At 48.0% G+C, this 16,263-nt stretch overlaps 1 protein-coding gene and 1 long non-coding RNA gene across 2 annotated transcripts in view; one reads left to right on the top strand and one right to left on the bottom strand.

The window, feature by feature from the left end:
* The window catches only part of LITAF (lipopolysaccharide induced TNF factor), a 36,208-nt gene extending 25,761 nt beyond the window's left edge, over positions 1 to 10,447 (bottom strand). Inside the window, exon 1 of the mRNA XM_028706500.2 lies at positions 10,295 to 10,447. The gene's annotated coding sequence lies outside the window, so the exon portion shown is untranslated. The remainder of the gene's footprint in view (positions 1 to 10,294) is intronic.
* LOC144325444 (uncharacterized) lies at positions 9,471 to 16,230 on the top strand. Its single transcript, XR_013390600.1, has 2 exons — positions 9,471 to 9,937; positions 15,985 to 16,230. It is a non-coding gene; the product is annotated as an uncharacterized LOC144325444 (long non-coding RNA).
* Positions 16,231 to 16,263: the final 33 nt, after the last annotated feature.

Here is a 16,263-nt window from a genome sequence, read left to right as displayed (position 1 = left end):
CTGTGGGTTAAACCACAGAGTCTAGGGCTTGCCGATCAGAAAGTTGGCGGTTGGAATCCCCGTGACGGGGTGAGCTCCCGTTACTCGGTCCCTGCTCCTGCCAACCTAGCACTTCGAAAACACGTCAAAGTGCAAGTAGATAAATAGGTACCGCTCTGGCGGGAAGGTAAACGGTGTTTCTGTGCGCTGCTCTGGTTCGCCAGAAGCGGCTTAGTCATGCTGGCCACATGACCTGGAAGCTGTACTTCCTCGGCCAATAAAGCGAGATGAGCACTGCAACCCCAGAGTTGGCCACGACTGGACCTAATGGTCAGGGGTCCCTTTACCTTTACTAAAGCTCTTATGGGGTGTTAGTGGAGAGGTAGTACCTCTGGCAGAGGACACATCATGCTCCTTCTGGGGTAGTTTGTCTACCTTTGCCCCCCCCCCCACTGCACATTGCTTCAAGTAGCTGGCTAAACCAGGTGAGGGGAGCTGATGGGTCTCAAATCCCAACTGAGTTAGGGATTCCTCTGTATGTGAAGACTGGCTCTAGCAGATTGAGCGGACAAGACTCATAGCGGATCCGACGGTCAAGGAAGCTGTAAGCTCTTCTGGTGACCTGCTTAAGAAAGCTGGAGGACTTCTTTAAATTTTTTAAACAAACAAAGAATTTATTTATGTATGCTACAACAGCGGCAAGAGTTTTGACAGCACAAGGATGGAAGAATGAGGAAACCCCGACAAAAGATCAGTGGCAAGAGAAATTGCTGAATTATGCAGAACCGGTCAAACTGACTTAGAAGTTGCGAGACAAGGACAACTGTGACTTTAAGGAGGAATGGGAACTTTTTACAAACTATCTAAAAAGACAACAAAATGAATTGGACTCCTTGGCAGGTTTTGAATAAACATCCAGAGTTTTGGATTTGGATTTGATATCCCGCTTTATCACTACCCGAAGGAGTCTCAAAGCGGCTCACATTCTCCTTTCCCTTCCTCCCCCACAACAAACACTCTGTGAGGCGAGTGGGGCTGAGAGACTTCAAAGAAGTGTGACTGGCCCAAGGTCACCCAGCAGCTGCATGTGGAGGAGCGGGGAAGCGAACCCGGTTCCCCAGACTATGAGTCCACCGCTCTTAACCACTACACCACACTGGTTAAATAAATCCACAAATTTATTGGTTGATAACATGATGAATAGATAAGTAAGGACATGTACAATTTAATAATATGCAGAGAAAATATGTGAAGAGAAACCAGGGAGAGGAGCTGAGGGAAGTCCTTGGTTTGGAGGGGGGAGAGGGGAAAAAACAATGTATGGTTTGATAATTTGTTATGTGGAAATTGATCAATAAAAAATATTTTTTTAAAAAAAGAAAGAAAGCTGGATTAGCCTGCCAAATGGAGATGTCCACTGCCAACCCGGCATTCAGAGATCTCCGCACGGTCACAATTGGACCCCTGCCAGTCTCAAAATGCACCTGGCGCCTGGCTAATTTCTAACACTGCCTGAGATGCCCCAGAAGGGATCACGGCTGTGGATGTGGACCCCAGCCCCTACTGATTAGTGGCAATGCCCTCCTAACTGCGTCCCTCACAAACATGCCCCCCATCACTCGCATTTCCGGGAAAGCTCATTTTTGGGAAGTGGATCGGCGGCGGGGGTGGGGGTGGGAATCATTCTTGTTTTTAAAACACAGCATTAATATCCCAGGCACCCAAGACACAAAAGGAGCTTTCAGAGCAGCATGAATGCAGGCCTATCAGTGAAAGCAGAACTGGCACAAGCTCCAGGATAGCCTCTGAGTCTCAGATGACAGCAGATCCACTCGGGGCCAAGCTGGGCACAGACAGAGCTTGCCTTTAACTAGCTGTGCCAATCTCAGCTCAGCAGCAAAAAGACAAGCCCAAGAAAGAAAAGGAACAGGACTCCAGTGCTGGTTGTGTCCAACTGTAGGTTTGCAGAGCATCTGTTTCTGATGAAGAAGCATAGAACTGTAGAGTTGGAAGGCGTACCTGAGGGTCATCTAGTCCAACCCCCTGCAATGAAGGAAACTCGTCTCAAGCATCCATGGCAGAAAGTCCTGGGTTTAATCCCTGACATTTCTGGGAAGGGCTTGGAAGAGGCCCCGGCCAAAATCTCTGCCCAGCTGCTGCCAGTCAGTGCGGGTAATACTAAGATAGATGGGCCAACGGCATGACTCAGTTTCAAGCAGCACCCTATGTTCCTACCCACAGATGAGATATGCCAACCTTACATCTCAGTCCCAACCCCGTATCTGCACAAACTTATTATCCCAAAATACAGGCGTGCTTTTACACTTGCAAGACTGGATGTTTTGCCATCTGCGGTACTTGAGGGTCGGTTCCAAAAGATCCCGCCTGAGAAACGTCTTTGCCCCTGTGGAGACAGCAGCATCGAAACAGCAGCACACGTCCTCCTGTCTTGCACTCTCTACAAAGACCTGAGGAACGAGAGCATCACCCCACTCATACTAACCATCCCAGGGCGCTCAACCACTGCCACAATGTCCTTTCTTCTATCACATCAAAATGAGCAGATAACAGCAAAGGTTGCTAGGTGCATAGCAGGGGCAATCAGAATAAGGGCCACTAACTGACTGCTGATTCGGGACTTTAATTTGTGCTTTTATAGCAAATTTCCTTTTCCGCGTATACTGTAATGTTTTACTGTTGCTGTGGCCATTGGCTAATGCAAATATATATATATATATATATATATATATATATATATATATATATATATGCTTTCGTAGATTTTCACGGGTACAGGAATGCAGGTTTTGGTGTCCTCGGGTGTCTTCCCGTGTAAAAGTTGGGGTGTCTAGGCGACGTTTCGACGAGGTCTCACTCGTCATCTTCAGGCTGGTGCTTTCGGCTTCTTGTTACTGGAACAGAGCAGGATCTCAGTGTTTGAGTTCCTATAAATACTGTTGAGGGGTGTGGTGTATAGCCTCCAATGTTCTGGGCAGAGAGGAAGTTCCCAGGCTAGTGTGCCTTTTCTTCTTTTGTTCCTTAATTGCTTGAGGGATATCTTGAGTGATTTCTTGAGTGATATCCTGAGTACCACTTAGGTGGGTCATTAGGTGTGGATTAGTTGCTAAAGCCTTTGTGTCTTGACCTCTTGAACTTTGTGAAGAGTTTTTCTGAGAAGATGGCTGTACTGCATTTAGTTGTGCTCTGGCTTGGCTTCGTGTATAGGGGCGAGCTGTGGTTTTGTGGCCTGTGCCAGCCAGATCTGTGTAGGGATTGCAGGGGGGTGCAGCATCCGGAGGTGCCACCATGGTTTGGCTACTGGATGGTGTCTGTAATTTATCTGTGGAGAGGGTCTGGGTTTGGGTCTGGTGTGGTTGATTGGTGATGGCGTTCTGTGTGCCTCTGGATCTGGTGTCAGTTTTTGTGGGGAGGGCTAATTTCCAGATGTCTGGCAAGCGGGATGTGTCGTCACGCTTGTTCATGTTGTGAGGGTGTTTCTCTATCTCGATGGCTTCCATGATTATTCTCTTGTGGTGATGTTCCATGTTAGAGAGCAATTTGGAATCTGCAAAATTAATTTCGTGTCCTGTTTCTTTCATGTGTTGGAAAAGAGAGGAAGTTTTTTCTTCTTTTTTGACGGCATTCTTGTGTTCTGCGATACGTGCATTTATTCGTCTGTTAGTTTGTCCAATGTATGTGGCTGGGCAGACTTTGCAGGGTATTTCATAGACCCCTTGGTTTTCCAACTGGATTTTATCCTTGGGGTTTCTGAGGATATTGGCTATTTTTTGGTTGGCGCAAAAGGCTGTTTTGATATTGTGTTTATGGAGGATTTTGCTAATTTTATCTGTAGTGCCCTTGATATAAGGAAGGAGGGCCATGCCATTGTTTTCTTCTGTGTCTTGGTTTTTGGGGGGTGTTTCCTTTTGGATTAGCTTCGTAACCCTGTTTTGCTGGTATCCATTGGCAATTAACACATTTGAGAGATTCTGTAACTCAGTTGTCAAGTGGTTTTTGTCAGCCAGGCGTTTGGTTCTGCCCAGCCACATACATTGGACAAACTAACAGACGAATAAATGCACGTATCGCAGAACACAAGAATGCCGTCAAAAAAGAAGAAAAAACTTCCTCTCTTTTCCAACACATGAAAGAAACAGGACACGAAATTAATTTTGCAGATTCCAAATTGCTCTTTAACATGGAACATCACCACAAGAGAATAATCATGGAAGCCATCGAGATAGAGAAACACCCTCACAACATGAACAAGCGTGACGACACATCCCGCTTGCCAGACATCTGGAAATTAGCCCTCCCCACAAAAACTGACACCAGAGCCAGAGGCACACAGAACGCCATCACCAATCAACCACACCAGACCCAAACCCAGACCCTCTCCACAGATGAATTACAGATACCATCCAGTAGCCAAACCATGGTGGCACCTCCGGATGCTGCACCCCCCTGCAATCCCTACACAGATCTGGCTGGCACAGACCACAAAACCACAGCTCGCCCCTATACACAAAGCCAAGCCAGAGCACAACAAAATGCAGTACAACCATCTTCTCAGGAAAACTCTTCACAAAGTTCAAGAGGTCAAGACACAAAGGCTTTAGCAACTAATCCACACCTAATGACCCACCTAAGTGGTACTCAGGATACAACTCAAGAAATCACTCAAGATATCCCTCAAGTAATTAAGAAACAAAAGAAGAAAAGGCACACTAGCCTGGGAACTTCCTCTCTGCCCAGAACATTAGAGGCCACACCTCCTCAACAGTATTTATAGGAACTCAAACACTGAGATCCTGCTCTGTTCCAGTAACAAGAAGCCGAAAGCACCAGCCTGAAGATGACGAGTGAGACCTCGTCGAAACGTCGCCTAGACACCCCAACTTTTACACGGGAAGACACCCGAGGACACCAAAACCTGCATTCCTGTACCCGTGAAAATCTACGAAAGCAAATATATATATATATATATATATCTCAGTCCCAAGCTCCTGCCACCCACTTTCACCAAGAGCATTACAGAATCTGGTTATTCGGCTAACGAAAATAATTACAGCTTGAAGGTTTCGCAGTTCAGTGCTCTACCGTATCCAAGCTAAATTGGCTGCATTTTTAATTGTTGTAGCTTTTCATAGGCTGTGTTCCATCCACACTCACTGTACAGTGGTACCTCTGGTTACGTACTTAATTCGTTCCAGAGGTCCGTTCTTAACCTGAAACTGTTCTTAACCTGAAGCACCACTTTAGCTAATGGGGCCTCCTGCTGCCGCCGCGCCACCACCGCACAATTCTGTTCTCATCCTGAAGCAAAGTTCTTAACCCGAGGTACTATTTCTGGGTTAGCGGATTCTGTAACCTGAAGCGTCTGTAACCTGAAGCATATGTAACCTGAGGTAGTTCCACCCAAAAATAAAGTTCGGAGAAGCAATCCTTTGCTAACAAATACAATCTGGGTACTGACGTCTCAACTTTCTCAAACTGTTCTGCACTTTGCGACACAAAAAAATTGCCACATCCTTGAATATGCAACAGGAAGATTTGAATGTCCTTAAAAGGGGGGGGGGGGCTATTGAGAACAAACAACTTTCATGACCGCTACTCACTAGCAACCAATTCATTTTTCAAAAACCCTCCATAGAATGAATTCCAAGCTGCTAATTTTGGTGGAGGCATCCCCGTTTTGCATGGAGCCCCCAGCAAGTCCTTCCTTCCTTCTTCTAAGCCAGTGGTTTCCAAACAAGGTAGTGCCACTCCTTGGGGGGCAGCGGGAATACTTGGGGAGGCAGACTAAGAGGCAAGGGGGGGGGCACTGGATGTGCAAATGACTACCAGACTCTGAAAAGCGGGTGTCACTGGATCAAGTTCATTAATGTCGTTGGATTAATTACAATAAATAGTTTGGATTTTGAATAAACGTGCAATTTTTTTTTACTTCTTTCAATTTGATCGTGTTGTTATCTGTCAGGGTGGGTGTCGGAAGCAGGTGAACGGTAACTCACAAAGCGTCAGTGAACTTCGTTCTTTATTCAAGGAAATAAAACAGCTCAGGCCTAGGAAGCACAGCAACTCTTCCCAGGAAATCTCAGCCTAATGAAACAGTTGTGAGGACTGAAGGTCTCTGCCTTTCCATTGCTCCCTAAAGCTCCTCCTTCTCCAGGGTTTTCCCCAAGCAATCTGAGACTATGCTAGCATGTCTGTCCTTGCTTCTCCCTCTTCATGCCTCTGATGGTACTGGGAGAGCTGGCCACAGCAGGGGCGGGGGACCCCATGGCATCTTCAGCAGCCTGCATCTTCTCAGCCTTTTGGCCTCCCTCCTCTCCAACTTCGACTTCTGCCTCTGGTCCTTGACTGCTCTCTGTCACAGCCTCTTCCTGCTCACTAAGCCCTGTTACCCTTTCAGCTTCCAACACCCCCACCCCCAGTCACCTTCCTCTTCTTCCTCTTATGACATTGTTGTCCCACCAACACTCCCCGGGCTCTGAGCCTTCTTCCCTTGAGGGGTTCCCCAGCTGGTGCCCCCCACACTTCTTCTGCGTCCAAGCAGTCCATAACATCACCTTCCTTAATGGGTCATGCAAACTGCTAATTTCAGTACTGCTTTTCATAGGGTAAGGGGCACTGGGGGTGAGTTTACGGAGCCAAGGGGGAGGTGGCATGAAAATATTTGGGAGCCGCTGCCCTAAGCTGTTCAGCCTGTTTGGTAACCAGAGGCATTCAGATTTTGTTTCACCCTTGAACCGATGACCTGTGGAATTTGGACATTTCTCAAGTCAAGCCAGGGCTGGACAAAACTGTCTTTCAGAACACAAGGTTACGAAAACGGGGTGGACGGAACTGGAACGATTCACAGCAGCACAACCGCGAATGCTCAGAAGAGATTACAAGAGGCAGAGAAAAGGTTTCTGTTGCACAAGGCTCCTTCGGAAATTACATATGACTAAGGGTGGCGCTGGACGTGGGTGGCGCTGTGGGTAAAAGCCTCAGCGCCTAGGGCTTGCTGATCGAAAGGTCGGCGGTTCGAATCCCCGCGGCGGGGTGAGCTCCCGCTGCTCGGTCCCAGCGCCTGCCAACCTAGCAGTTCGAAAGCACCTCCGGGAGCAAGTAGATAAATAGGGACCGCTTACTAGCGGGAAGGTAAACGGCGTTTCCGTGTGCTGCGCTGGCTTGCCAGATGCAGCTTGGCACGCTGGCCACGTGACCCGGAAGTGTCTCCGGACAGCGCTGGCCCGCGGCCTCTTGAGTGAGATGGGCGCACAACCCTAGAGTCTGGCAAGACTGGCCCGAACGGGCAAGGGTACCTTTACCTTTACCTTAAGCTTCCCTCTGCCCATACTTATTTGGGGATTGGTTCTCCAAGGAGCAGGACCCTTCCCTCAGCCCACAAACGGGGGGAAACCGACAAGAATTACAATGGGGAGACTGTGCTTAAAGAAAATGGGATCCTTTGTTGCTCAGCTTCTGCTCATCAATGTGAATTTCTAAGGCTCAACCTTGGGCTAAAGGCCAGAGCAGCAGCGTTCGAAATTTGCCAGGCGCATTTTGCACCTGGCTATCAGACGCTTGCAACCAAGTGGGGATGCCCGAGCGCAAGGATGGTGCCTGACGTCTCCACCGTCTGGAGGCGCATGCCTGGGGATCCTTGGATCGGGACCATTTTCATACACTAATTCCTCATCCTGTAGAATTCCATCAGTTCTGTTTTATCTGCACAATCAGAACGAATTTCAGGAATCGAAAAGTCCCCTTGGCCCCAAAATGGCATCTGGACATTCAGTTTTGGTGACTGTAACCCTGGTTTCAGGAGCCATTTGGCACCTAGGTTATATATCCGAGTTTCTAACACTGCGTAGCACATAGGTAGGTTTGCACACAGAAGGTCCCAGGTGTGATCACTGGACACCTATGTAAGAAGAGTGTGCTGGATCAGGCCAATGGCCCATCTAGCCCAGTATCCTGTTCTCACAGTGGCCAAGGCAGGATCTGACCGCAAGAGCAACTCTCCCCCCTCCAGCAGCTAGGATTCAGAAACATTGCGGTCTCCAATGGGGGAGGAAGCACAGGCATCATCATCTTCATCATCATTTTATTTGTATGCCACCTTTCCACAGTTAAACCAATGCTCAAGGCGGCTTACAATACGAAAAGATTTTCATAGTTACAAACATAGCAAAGTAGTCATAAAAATAAATAATAATATTTTTTTATTTATACCCCGCCCTTCCCAGTTCAGAAAACCGGGCTCAGGGCGGCTAACAACAAATTTAAAACACTTAATTGATGCAACAACAAAAACAGCATAAAATACAGTATAAAACTTGAATAACAATAAATTCAGAATTCAAAAATCAATTTAGGGGGGAAATCCATCCAATAAACATTAGATGATCAGCAGGGCTAGCTGGCTAAGATTTGGGCCAGCGTGGGGACCAGGGGAGAATTAGCTGTGGGATCCCAGAGCGGGTAATCTTCATAAAAAGGGGAGGGGGAGGGAAGGAAGGGGAATAAAAGATCAGGCTAAATTCAAATTGAAAGCCAGGCGGAACACATCAAAAAACTACATAACCAAACTGAACAATTTTCACATAAAGATACAAAAAACTAATATCAATAACAGCAAAAACTCCCGACAAAACTTTTCCCCAAAATACCCCAGTCCTTGCTGGGCAGCAGCAGCAGCAGCAGCAGCAATTCTTATGAAGCCTGCCAGGCCCCGCCCTGGGCCAGGTGGAGAGAAGCAGGAATGGGGCCCTCAGGCTCCCAGCGGGTCAGGCATCCTGGCTAGTAGCCACCAACAGCCCTCTCCTCCATGAATTCATCTCTTTTTAAAGCCGTCAAGGTTGCTGGCCATGGCTGCCTCTTGTGGCCGGGAGTTCCACAGGTTAACTCTGCCCACGAATTGCCTTGAAAACACCAGGGAGCCACTGCCAATTGGCAGTATGGAGTCAGACGGATCAATGGTCCAATTAGATGGGTCAATGCATACATTTCATACATTTAAAGCAACTCCCTGCCCCCAAATCCTGGGAACTGTAGGTTACCTCTCCTAGAACTACAACTCCCAGTACCCTGAAACTACAGTTCCCGTGGTTCTTTTCTTGGGGGGGGGGGTTCTTTAAAGACGTGGTGCGTGGGCAGCCTTGGTTTCTAAACAGGCAGCTTCCTTTGCTCGGAAACATGAAGAACGTTAGCCAAGAGGAGAGTCACCCTTTGAGAAGAAGCCAAGTGCACTCTATGTACCACATATTGCAATGCCACATGGGGCAAGGGCTGCCAAATCCAGCAGAGCCCCAGAGCTATTGCGTATCAGAGCTTAGTTTCACAATCTCCCCCTTCCCCTTGTTGCTGGAGAGAAAGCAGAGAGTCTTCCAAGAGAGTGTGAGAGAGGAGTTCACCTGCCAATCTTCGTTTCACACACACACCCCTCCAATCCCTGCTGAGGACCCCAGAGCCTGTCCAAAGGAGAGCCACTGAAAGGCTGAGGTCAGGCTCTCATTATTCCCCTTAATGAACTCCTCGCTGCCTCCAGAAGCTACGCGCAAACCGCCTGGCCATCTGGCATCCATGACCAGATGCAAAATTGGAGGAGAGGCTAGCAGCCTAGACACACACACACACACACACACACACACACACACAGGACCCCATCTGCCACTGCTGGGCTTGGGAGGAGCCCCCAAAGTCGCCCCCAACCGCCCTCCTAAGTTGGGAAACAAAACAGAAAAAAAACCAATCACCTCCAGCTGCCTTTGCCAATTTGGGTCCCTCCGTGTCTTTTGGGCTAAAACTCCTAGCAGGCTCAGTTTGGGTCTTAAAATTTCCAGGTGGGTCCCACTCCGCAGAAAGCTAGGAAAGGATCGAGTTTCTCTGCCCCAGCTCTGAAAAACCCGACGGGGGATGCTGCCTCGAAGTACCCAAACGCGGAGTCCAGCCCCGCCCTGGTCAGGTGCGTGTACTTGTCTTGTCTTCCACATTTAGAGCCTCCCCCCCCCAACATCCCCCTCCATCAATTTCATCTCTGTAAGCCTCTTCTCCTCCGCGTCCTCCTCACCCCCAAGCCTGGGACTCCTCGACGCGCCTTGAGGCTTCCGCGAAGAAGCCTCCCTGACGCAGCTTTTTGCGGCCACTCCCGTCTAGGGGGTTTTGTAGCTGAGGCTGCTCCGACCCACCTGCCCCAAACCCACGGGACCCCCCAGGGACAGAACTTGGCAGAAAGCGAGCCCAGGAAGATTCTTAAGTTTCGTTAGGGAGCGGAGAGAGAGAAACGCAGAGCTGCGTTGGCGGCCGCCACGTCTGAACTTACCTGCCCTAGTTGGGTGGAGCTGCTCTGCTGTGTCCGCTGGGCTTGTTGGGCCGTCGAGGAAGCGCCGGGAGGTTTTGGGAGCCTTCGTGGGGGGCGGCGCCCAGCCACACCCGGTGATGAGACCGCCCCCGGCCCGCCCCTTCGCCGGTGGAGAAGGAAAAGAGCACGACGGCTTACCGCTTGCTGGCTCCGCGCGGGCGCATCGGCTTCCCGCTGCCTTGCGCAGGATGGCAGCGGGGGGGGGGGTGTCCTGCAAAACTTGTCTACTCGGGAGTCAGGCCCGGGGAGAGCTTGCTTCTTTCTCGGATTGGGGCTGGCGGGGTCCTCGAGCAGTCTGCTAGACGGTGGAGGCGCCGTCCCATCGGGGCTCACTTTGGAGCCTGGCGCGCCCTTCGGACCAGGGCGCGTGGCCTCGGAATTCTGACCCGCTGTGGATTGTTGTTGTTGTTGAGTCGTTTAGTCATGTCCGACTCTTTGTGACCCCATGGACCAGAGCACGCCAGGCACTCCTGTCTTCCACTGCCTCCCGCACTTTGGTCAAACTCATGCTGGTAGCTTCGAGAACACTGTGCAACCATCTCGTCCTCTGCCGTCCCCTTCTCCTTGTGCCCGCTGTGGATTAGGTGAAAATATATCCAAGCATCCGCTCTTGCCAAGGTAAAGGCGCGCAAAGTGAGATGGTGGCGCCCCTGGAACTGTTAAGAGACTTAAATTTTAAGAACACAACCAGATCAGGCCATGAACCCCGATGATTTGTGTGCTGGAAAACTTGCTATAACAACAACAACAACAATACAGTGGTTCCTCGGGTTAAGTACCGGTACTTATTTCGTTCCGGAGGTCCATTCTTAACCTGAAACTGTTCTTAACCTGAAGCACCATTTTAACTAATGGGGCCTCCTGCTGCCGCCACGCTGCCAGAGCCCGATTTCTGTTCTTATCCTGAAGCAAAGTTCTTAACCCAAGGTACTATTTCTGGGTTAGCGGAGTCTGTAACCTGAAGCGTAGGTAACCCAAGGTACCACTGTAGTAATAATAATAATAATAATAATAATAATAATAATAATAATAATAATAATTTATTTATACCCCGCCCATCTGGCTGGGCTTCCCCAGCCACTCTGGGCGGCTTCCAACAAAATATTAAAATACAGTAATGCATCAAACATTAAAAGCTTCCCTAAACAGGGCTGCCTTCAGTTGTCTTTTAAAAGTAAAATAGTTATTTATTGCCTTGACATCTGGTGGAAGGGTGTTCCACAGGGCGGGTGCCACTACCGAGAAGGCCCTCTGCCTGGTTCCCTGTAGCTTTGATTCTCACAGTGAGGGAACCGCCCGAAGGCCCTCGGTGCTGGACCTCAGTGTCCAGGTAGAACAATGGGGGTGGAGACCCTCCTTCAGATATACTGGACCGAGGCCGTTTAGGGCTTTAAAAGTGAGCACCAACACTTTGAATTGGCTTTTGAGACAGGTATCTACACTTCTGTTTCTAGCTGTAGCAAATATAATGTTTTAAGTGCATTATACAAATGTGACACTAGATGGTGATGGTGAGCTTATGGCAAATTCAACATATTTTTCAAAACGCTTTTTAAAAAAAAAACATTTTCACAGCGCTTTTTAAAAAATATGTGTCTAGATTCCACATGTGCTTGTTGTATTTCTTATGCTGGTAATTTAAAATAAGCCAAGAGGTTTCTGCTTTTGTGCTTGCCGTTTTCCATAGAATCCAGTGCCGGATTACTGAGTAGGCAAAGCAGGTCTTGGCCTATGGGCCCCACACCTTTTAGCGGCCCTGCAACAATGGATCTAAACTGATTTATTGCAATTGTTGGTTGGTAAAATAAAAAACGTCTTAGGAGATAATTTGTGAGCCCCCCCCCTCAAGTTTTCAACAGCCTAGGGGCCTCCCAAGGGTTTAATCCAGCACTGATAGGATCATAGAACTGTAGAGTTGGAAGGGGCCACGAGAGCATCTAGTCCAACCCCCTTCAATGCAGGAATCTTTGCTTGAACCCATGACCCTGAGATTGAGTCTTGTTAGCAATTGGGTGTGGATGTATCAGTGGTTAGCCTTGTCTAGGGTACAAAATCACTAATGAATTGGGGGGGGGGGGAATGTTTACCGTATTTTTCGCTCCATAAGGCACACCGGACCATAAGGCGCACCTAGTTTTTGGAGGGGGAAATCAAGAAAAAAAATCTTATTTTGCTATGGCAATACCCCCACCTCCCTCAAAAGCCCACAGGAGCCGCACACCCTTTAAGGACTGTACGGCTCCTGCGGGCTTTTCTACGAGGAGGGAGAAGGGACTGACTGACTGCGCCAATCCCTTCTCCCTCCTGGGGAAAAGCCCGCAAGAGCTGCGTGGAGCTTGTGTGCGGCTCTTGGGGGCTTTTCCTGCCTGCCTCCCCCCTGCATTCACTCCATAAGATGTACACACATTTCCCCTTACTTTTTAGGAGGGGAAAAGTGTGTCTTATGGAGCGAAAAATATGGTAAATTGAAATTGACAGGTGTCAAAAAGGTTATTTATGTATGCCACTACTGCAGCCCGTATTTTGTTAGCCCAAAAATGAGAAACGAGCGAGGTCCCAACTAAAGAAGAATGGCGACTTAAACTGTTGGAATATGTGCAGCTTATGGTACTAACATACAGAATAAGAGAACAAGAAGAACATATGTTTAAAGAAGATTGGAAAATGTTTATTGAATATATGGGGGGGAATTGTGTACACTTGAAAATGTTGGCAGCATTAAGATAAATTCAACAGTGTAAATAAGTTTTGGTGGATGTAAATAATGGAATACTGAATGGTTTAGTTTATATAAAATATGCAGGGATTTATGTTATGCAAAATGAACCATGGAAAGAGAAGAAGGGAAGTTTTTGATATGTTAAGGTTGTTTCAATGAATAGTCTAAATTGTAAAACAGAAAATTTAATAAACATTATAAGAAACAAAACAAAATCGCCAAGCACCAGCATTGTGTAAATGCAGTGTGTGCTTCAAGAACACAGGTCTCTGCCTGCAAGGAGCCTACACACCAAACCTTTAAAGCATATGATTTCTCCCTCAAGGAATCCTAGACACTTTGGTACTTTAAAGGCTGCTGGGGTTTGTAATTCTGAGGAGTAAACTACAGGGTCTGGAATTATTTGAGGAGGTTAGGCTGAGAGGCAGTGACTGGTCCAAGGTCACCCTGGCTTCTCTCTCTATAATCTTATCTTCACATTTTTCTCTTGCCCTTCCTCCCAAGTTGCTCAGGACAGTCAGAGCGCCCCACTTTGTAAACCTCACGACAACCCTGTGTGGTAGGAGAGGCAAAGAGATAGGTGGTTCAACCCAAGGGCACCCAGTGTGACGGTGTGATTTTAGTCAGTTAATTTAGATGCCACTTTATACTTCGACAGGAATCTCTAAGCTGTTTGCAAATCGCAACAAAAAGGAATCAATATAAGAAAAGGAAAAGCCCAATACAAATCCCACATTCAAAATGCAACAACACTGCTACTACCGTTCCAACATATTGCCACATTTTAAGTACCATAATTACACATAGCTAAACAATGTTACATAAGCAAAACGTGTGGGAGCCGCAAGGAAACAGAGATCCTGGGTAAAATAGCAAAACGTATCAAGATACATCAAAATTACAGTAGAGCACATACATTTCTTAAAGAATAACCCCGAAAGGCACATAATTCGGATTTCCCCCAGTCACAGTTCATTCTCTAGCACAGTGCTCTGAAATGAAGGCATGACGGAAAATTAGGGGAGGGGAGAGCCTGGATATATTAATCCAGTACACCCCTAGTCCACCCCACCCCCTGGTTTCAGTCTTGCTCTAGCCTCTTTGGGTGGGATTCTCCCCTCCCCCCCATTTTCCCCTTCCACTTATAGGAGCCAACTCCAAGGGGCCAAGGTCCCTTCTCCCCCCCCTTAAAATATTGAGGGGGCCACACACTCCCAAGTTGATGGGCATTGCCATTCAAATGGTGTGAGTGCTTACTATTGATTTTGCAGGGCACTGCTTACCCCCACCCAATATTTAATTCAAGTTGGCACCCTTGCCTTCCAAATAATAATAATAATAATAATAATAATAATAATAATAATAATAATAGGCTGGCTTCTCTATAGAGAGAGAGCCAGTGTGGTGTAGTGGTTAAGAGCGGTGGACTCGTAATCTGGGGAACCGGGTTCGCGTCTCCGCTCCTCCACATGCAGCTGCTGGGTGACCTTGGGCCAGTCACACTTCTCTGAAGTCTCTCAGCCCCGCTCACCTCACAGGGTGTTGGTTGTGGGGGAGGAAGGGAAAGGAGAATGTGAGCCGCTTTGAGACTCCTTCGGGTAGAGATAAAGCGGGATATCAAATCCAAACTCCAATAATAATAATAATAATAATAATAATAATAATAATAATAATAATAATAATAATAATAATTTATTATTTATACCCCGGCCATGTGGCTGGGTTTCCCCAGCCCCTCTGGGTGGCTTCCAACCGAATATTAAAAACAATACAGCATCAGACATTAAAAACTTCCCTAAACAGGGCTGCCTTCAGTTGTCTTTTAAAAGTAAAATAGATGTTTATTAGCAAGGGAACCTACAGAAGGCCCTCAGAGCTGGACCTCAGTGTCCGGGCTGGATGATGGGGGTGGAGACGCTCCTTCAGGTATACTGGGCCGAGGCCATTTAGGGCTTTCAAGGTCAGTGCCAACACTTTGAATTGTGCTTGGAAACGTACTGGGAGCCAATGTAGGTCTTTCAAGACTGGTGTTATGTGGTCCCGGCAATCACTCCCAGTCACCAGTCTAGCTGCCGCATTCTGGATTAATTGCAGTTTCCGAGTCACCTTCAAAGGTAGCCCCACGTAGAGCGCATTGCAGTAGTCCAAGCCCCATTGAGCCCCGTGGAGCTTAAATGGGGATGGGCCATAGCTCAGCAGTGGAGACGGTCCCAGGTTCATTCCCCAGTGGCAAATCCAGGTTAGAGACCTCTGGCAGAAACCACAGAGAACCACTGCTGGTCACTATAGATGACACTCAGGAGGGTGGACCACATTGGTCTGACTTCCTAGGTTTCTATGGGAACAGAATTTTAAAGGGACCCCAAGGGTCATCCAGCCTCCTAAAATGCAGGAATCTCAACTGAAGCTTTCAAGACAGATGCATGACCCAACCTCTGCTGAAAAACCTGGGCTGCAAAGTGGATTGAAAAGAAGACTTGCCTAGGTGTTGGTCGTGGGGCTGGGATTCCTTTAATACTTCCAGAGACCAGCAGAGGTCAGTTCAGCTCCAGAGATGAGGCAGAGGAGGAACTGCTTTGGTGAGCTGGCTAAAGCCCAGCCCTCAGCCTTTGTGGATCTAGCAAAAGGCCTGCTTCATTTCAGCTCTAATCGTAACCTTATTTACCTGGGAGTAAATCCCAGGGAGTAGACATGGTTAGGAATGCTCTGCACATGCATTTTTATTTGTTGCATCGTTCATTTCTTCCTCTGAGCCTCACTACGACCCTCCTGCTTTGGAGGCAGAAGATCCTAGGTCCCCCCCCCCCAAAGGCATCTACTGGTGGGGTATCCTGCTTGAAATCCTGGAGAGCTGCTGCCATTCAGTGTAGGTGACACTGAGTGAGATGGACCAAAGGTCTGACTGCGTGTAACACAGATTCCTCTGTTTCAGCTGGAACTTCCAAAGGGAGGCTTGTAACTCGCTCTACGTGGGGCTGCCCTTGAGACTGACCCAGAAACTCCAGCGGGTGCAGAATGGCGCAGCAAGACTCCTTACAAGGTCCTCGCCGAAGGATCACATTCACCCGGTGCTATACCAGCTGCAATTGGGCCCCCCCCCAGAAAAAAAAATCAAAGGGGAAAAAACTGGATGTACATTTCCAAAATATAAGATTAAAAAAATAAAAAATAAAACCTACATACAGCAACAGTGTTCTGTGTTGTGTAGGCT

Source organism: Podarcis muralis, chromosome 14 (assembly GCF_964188315.1).
Source record: "Podarcis muralis chromosome 14, rPodMur119.hap1.1, whole genome shotgun sequence".
Lineage (NCBI taxonomy): Eukaryota > Metazoa > Chordata > Lepidosauria > Squamata > Lacertidae > Podarcis > Podarcis muralis.
This window is presented reverse-complemented; position numbering and strand designations above follow the sequence as displayed.